At 46.3% G+C, this 6395-nt stretch overlaps 1 long non-coding RNA gene across 1 annotated transcript; it reads left to right on the forward strand.

Annotated features, from left to right (window-relative positions):
- Nucleotides 1-4941: 4941 nt before the first annotated feature.
- On the forward strand, nucleotides 4942-6192 carry LOC141419902 (uncharacterized). Its single transcript, XR_012444632.1, has 3 exons — nucleotides 4942-4999; nucleotides 5369-5456; nucleotides 5846-6192. It is a non-coding gene; the product is annotated as an uncharacterized lncRNA (long non-coding RNA).
- The last annotated feature ends 203 nt before the right edge of the window (nucleotides 6193-6395 follow it).

Genomic DNA, 6395 nt, shown 5'->3' on the forward strand with positions numbered 1-6395 from the left:
GTGTTTTCAGCTCTCTGTGTATTCTGGTTACTGATCCCTGTTAGATGAATAGCTGGCAAAGATATTCTGCCATTCCATAGGCTGTGACTTCAGTGTGGTGACTGTTTCCTTTGCTGTGCAGAAGCCTTTAGTATAATGCAGTCCCACATGTCAGTTCTTTCTCCTAGTTGCTGAGCGATTGGAGTTGTATTTGGCAAGTTGTCCCCTATGCCTGTGTGGCCCAGTGTTTTTCCCTGTTCTTTTCTAAAGCAGTTTCACAGATAGATTCAGGTATTACATTAACATCTTTTGTGCTGGGAGAGTGGCTCAAGCAGTAAGAGCGCCTGCCTAGCAAATGTGAGGCCCTGAGTTCAAACCCCAGTGCTGCCAAAACAATCTTTTATGGACTTGTACTTGATACTATACTAGAACAAGGTGAGAGACAGGGATCTCGTGTCAGTCTTCTGCATGTGGATATCTAGTTTTCCCAGCACCACTCGTCCAAGAGTCCATCTTTTCCCCAACACTTGGTTTGGTGTCCTTTCTCAAAATTCAAATGGCTCTAGCTACACGGGTGTGTGTCTGTTTCCTCTGATCCGTTCGTCCTCATGTCTGTTGTTGTGCCAGTACCGTGCTTCTTATTATGGCTCTTTAGTGTACTTTGAACTCAGGTGTAGTGACGTCTGCAGCATTGCTGTTTTTGCCCAGGATTGGTTTGGCTATTCACGGTTCTTTGTGCTTCTGTATGAAATTTAGGATTGATTTTTTTCTGTGTCTGGGAAGAAGGTCATTGGAATTTTGAGGGGGCTTGTATTGCACATATAGATTGCTTTCAGTAGTGTAGACATTTCAGAACGTTGATTCTGTTGATCAATGAGCATGGGATGTGCTTCTGATGTCTCTTTGATTTCTTTCGTTAGTGATTTATACTTTTGGTACTACAGGTCTTTCACTTGGGTCAATTCATTCCAGCGTATTTTAATTTTTGATGCTGTTGTGAATGCTATCGTTTTCCTGATTTCTTTCTCAGCATGTTCATAGTCTGTGTACAGAATTGCTGCCGAGTGTTCTATATTGACTTTGTTTCCTGCCGCTTTGCTGAACACGTTTATGAGATCTAAGGGTTTGTTTCTGGAGGTTTTAGGGTCTGTTATATGAGACCATATCAGCTGCAAGTAGGGATATTTTTACTTGTTCCTTTCCATTTGAATGCCTTTTGTTTCTTTCTCCTGTCTTATTCCTCTGGCTAGCAATACCAGCATTATATTGGGCAAGAGTGCAGATTGTGGACAGCCTTGTCTCATTGCAGATCTTAAAGAAAATGATTTTAGTTTTTCCCCTTTTAGTATGATGTTGCCTATAGGCTTGTCATGTGTTGACTTTATACTGTTGAGGTATATTCCTTCTATTCCCAGTTTCTTCAGAACTTTCATCATCACAAGAAGTCTCACTTTATCAAAAGCTTTTTCTGTACCTATTGAGATGATCTTGTGATTTTGTCCTTGCTTTGTTACATGCTGTATTTCATTTATTGATTTGCATACATTGAACCATCCCTGTATCCCTGGAATGAAACCAAATTGATCATGGTATATGATCGTTTGATAGTCTGTTGAAGCTGGTTTGCTGTTATTTCATTCAGATTTTTTGCATCAAAATTCATTAAAGTGATTGGCCTATGCTTCTCTTTTTTGGTTGTGTCCTTGTCGGGTTTTGGGATGAGTCTAATAGTGGCTTTGTTACATGACTTTGGAAGGATGCTTTCTATTCCCAGTTCATGGAATAGTTTGAGGCATATTGGTGTTAGTACTCCTTTAGAAGTCTGGCAGAATTGACCAGAGAACCAATTCAGTCCTAGGATTATCTTTGTTTGAAGACTATTACTGCTTCAATCCCATTGCTTATTATTGACCAACTCAGGTTGTTTATATCCTCTTGGTTCTATTTTGTGGAACCTGTTTGTCTAGCAATGTGTTCATTTCTTTTAGAGTTTCCAGTTTTTCACAATAGGAGATTTCCAAGCATTTCCTAACTCTCTCTGTATTTCAGTGATACCTCTTGTGCTATCGCCCCTTGTCTCTAATTTCATTCATGTAGCTGTTTGCGCTCTTTCTTTTAGTTAGTTTTTAACCTTTTTTACCTTTTCAAAGGGCAGGCGCTTTGTTTCCTTCGTCCTTTGCATTGCATTGTCCTGCATCTGCATTTCATTATTTCCACATGGATGTTTCCGTCTTCCTTCACTACTTGTGAGTTGAGCTTGTGCTGTTTTTTCTAGGACCTCGATGTGCTTCGTTCGCTTATCATAGTGAGATGCCTCTGATTTTGACATTGGCACTCATACTTGTAAACTTCCCCGTCGAAATACCTTTCTGAATCCCACATCTTTCTGGTAAGTTGTGTTCTCATGTTCGTGTGATCCTAGGAATTTTTAAATTTCCCTCCTGACTTCATCAATGACTCACTGACTGCTCAAAAGCATATTTACCCATCTCCATGTGTTTGTGTACTTTCTGTTGCAGTTGGTTTCTAGTTCTATTCTATTGTGATCTTGTAAGATGCAAGAGATAATTTCAGTGGTTTGTACTTGCTTTTTGGCACAAAATGTGATGTATCTTGGAGCAAGATCTTTGTATTTCTGAGAAGAAACTAGACTTGGAAGTCATTGTCTGCTTTTAATCCATTTCTACAACTATAGGGTCAGTTGTGAATTTCAGAGGAGTCACACTGCCTTGTCTCCCACAATTCTTGTGCCTAATGGTTCCCTGACTCTGCTCACACAAGCAGTTGCATGGAGGCAACTTCTCACTCACTCTCTTCTCCTGGAAGCTTTCAATCCAGTTGGCAATTTTATGTGGTTGAATTTTGTCATGCATTGACTACGTTCCTTAATGTTTTCCAGGAAATGAAGGCAGATGAAGCAGATGCGTTTTCTGTAGGACCTGAAAAGAAGGCGAACTCTGCTGGAGAAGCCATGATTTCCCTACCCGCTAAGAAGAGGCACAGTATGGCCCTGCTGCCAAGGAAACAGGAAGGACAGAGAGAATGCCCACTTGAGGCTTCAGTCAAGGTTAAGGGAGAAGGTAAACACGCCTTTGGTAAGTGGGCAGAGACCTACACGTTTGCAAGGAGCAAGGAGCACCTCTGAAATGATGAAGTGTAGGGACTGGCTGCTGGAGTTGCAGTCATAAAGTGCTCCCTGCTGGTGGGGCAGGAGCAGCTGTAACCAAGGATGAGTGTCGGGCACCTGGGGCCCAGGCCGGCCTACTGGTCAAGCTTCACCTTCTCACATCTTCCCCTATCTTTCCTGGTTTAGAGCTGTGCATTCTGACTCTTGGCTCCTGCATGCCACAGTGTCGTGGACAAGGTCAACATCTGAGCTAACATTGTCATTCATTTCGCAGCAGCGTTCCCCAAAGCGTCCTCCTCTCCACGGCAACTTCTGGATTTCCATTCTGTCCATTCTTCTCCTCATTCCCTGTCCTTTTCGATGTCTCCTGTGAGTGTTTCTCCTGCTTTCCTGTCCTTCTGCCCACTAATCTCTATCATAATTTCCACTGACTGAGGCTTTCTTTTTTATCTAGCCCACTCTGTCCTGACTGATTGCCACTATGCTGCAACAACTCTCTCCTGATTAGCCTGCTTCTGGTTCTTGCCCCTTCTCAGCTATACTCCCTTTCCTACCCTGAGGCCAAATGATGACATCAACAGGTAAATGTGACCCTGTCACACCCATGCTGAAAACCTATCCTCCATGCTCCTCAGCACTCAGTCCACAAGCCTGGGCAAGTCCTGGACCCTCCATCCTCTCCTCCCCTGGGTGCTGACAGTCTCCTACTGTCTGTCTGCCTCTGACCTTGACTCTGGGCCCTGGTTCGCCATCTCTGTGGCTTTTGCTCTTGCCCTCTCAGTAGCCTGGCGCTGTCCTTCTGCATATGCACAGGCCGGCTCTGTCCCTTCCTTGGCTCTGCACAGAGGAAACCTCCTTGAAGGCCCTGCCACGACCCTATGGTCCTGGGGTCCCTTCTGCTTCTCTGTCTCCCATCGTGCTTGCTTTGTCCCCAACCTGATTCCAGCTGTGAGTGTTTTGCTGCCTGTTCTGCAGTTACTGTGTGTGACCCCCATGACCCAGTAAGTTCCATAAAGGCAGGGGCCTTTCCTGTCTTCTTGTCGCTGCTGATCCACAGCTTCTGACTGGGGGCTGGCACAGATGGAGGTGAGTAATTGACTTAGAGGAATCAGAACTGAGGTGACAAGCAACCCACTTTGACATGTAAGGGAAGGATGAGCAGAGTCTTCTACAGACAAGGATATTTGGTTAAGGGCTATGAATATCTGACACCTTGAGATCATGCTAGACTTTGAACTTCTGGGCATGTAAAGTATTTCAAGGTGAATCTAAACCTTGATCGCCAGGGATCTCTAAAGGTTTTCTTCTTAGTTGTCCTGTCCAGCTAGATTTCTGCATGATTTCTGCTCATGCAGCCAGGAGGTTTTGCCGTCCGCTGTAGTCCAGAGGTCAATTGTCGATGTGAGATTTCTCTGGTGTACCCTCTGCTCTGAAAGAATAATTTCAGGACTAAGTTACACATGGATGTCCGTGTGGGGTGATGAAACCCACACGCCTCCCAGCTCAGACTGTCAATTTGGTTTCCAGGTTCCACTGTCAGCCACAAGGCCCATGGGAAGACCCTGGAGAAAGGTCACAGCCCACCTGAAGGGTCCTCGTCAAAACGTGTCCCAAGGAAGCACAAGAATGCAGCACGAGGCAGTGCTCCCCCCAAACCACCGAATTCTCTGTCTGATGGCTCCGATGGTGTCAGTGGGGCTGGGCTGCGACGTAAACCCGTTGGTAAGCTGCTTGGAAGGCGAATCCTTGGCAGTGACCGCTCTACACGTGACCGCAATGGAAAAGCCAGGCCTGCCTTGGGTGTGGAGCCCAATCTGCTGCCACCAATACCAGAGGAAATTAAGGATGACAGGAAGCATAAACTAAGGAAGGAAGTTCGGAGGTTTGGACGAAGTAAGTGCTGGGAGAATGGCTAGTGATCCAAACAGGGAGAGCCTCTCGCTCAGGAATCAGAGGGGCTCGCAATGAGCTCAGGAGAGCCGGCCTTGCCAGAATACCATTTTTCCCATAAGTTGGGATGGCTCCTCCACTTTGACTAACAGACACACTTTTCCTCGGTTCCTTTTTACATCTCACCTGTATTTGGGAAGAATTCCATTCGTCGGTATGGGGGGGGGCTCGGTCTCCACATTTCACACCCCACCCGAGCACACACAAGAGCACTGTGTAAAAATCTTGCCCGTGATTTCTGAGGATGGCACGCCCAGGTTGAATCCTGTTTCTTCACCTTTGAGAAATACTGACGCACGTTTCTATCCTCAGAGTACGAGAAGATCTTCCAGCTGCTTGAAGAGGTGGAAGGTGAAGTCAGGAAAGAGCTGGTTGAGTTTACCATCAAGGAAGCAGCAAGGTGGGTGCAACTAGGAAGTGGCCCCTTCTTTAAGCAATGGGACCTGTGTGGCACTGGGCTGAGGGTGGGTCCGGCCCCTCCCTGGGTTTCCCAGTCCCTGGCCCTCAGCCAGACTTCAGACCCACACCACTCTTGTGTACCGTGGTGTCCTCCAAGCCTGATTCATCTTTCAGGCCCACTCTGCCCTCTGGCCTCACAGCAGCCAGAGCAGGGCTCAGCATTGATCTTGAGGGAGCAGTCTTTGGACCTGCTAGAGTGACTCTTCCTGTGTGGGTGCAATTACTATTTCCATGGAGATTGTGAGCCCCCTTCTCTGCGGCTCACTGTGCCACCTACATCGTAGGTGCTTCAGGTGTCTTTGGCAAGCAAAATTGTCTCTCTCTTTTCAGGTTCAAAAGACGAGACCTGACTCAGCACCTTGAGAAGATGTTGGAAAAATTCCACATCCCTCTCAATGACAATAACTAAAACCCAAACATCTTACCTGTTGTTACGATGATCAGGAAGGGAGAGGAACAGGTCTGCTGTGTTGGAGAGCGGAGCAGGAGAAGATGGATCCCTGACATCACATGTTTGTTAAGAGAATTGCCTCAGAGCCTAAGATGCAGGGCCGGGCCTTTCAATGTTGGAAAGTTCTGTTAGTAAAAGTTGGGCTTTTGCCCTGTGCATTTGGTTTGACAGGACAGCTTGTTGTTGGTGTTTTGATTTGCGCTCTCGCCTGTGCAGGTGGGTGGCATTTTCTCATAGGGTAAGTACTACTGCCGTCCTGGCTCTGTGTAGCTCACAGTCATAGCTGACCTTTTTTCCCTACCACCCACTTCTTGTTTGTTTCTTTTACACAGTTGCTCTTTGAGGCAGGGTCTCTCCACACATCTCAGGCTGGTCTGGAACTAGCTGTGTGTCTCAGGCTGGCCTGGAGCTCAGGAGCCTCATGCCTCA

The sequence above is a fragment of the Castor canadensis genome, chromosome X, assembly GCF_047511655.1.
Source record: "Castor canadensis chromosome X, mCasCan1.hap1v2, whole genome shotgun sequence".
NCBI classification, from domain to species: domain Eukaryota; kingdom Metazoa; phylum Chordata; class Mammalia; order Rodentia; family Castoridae; genus Castor; species Castor canadensis.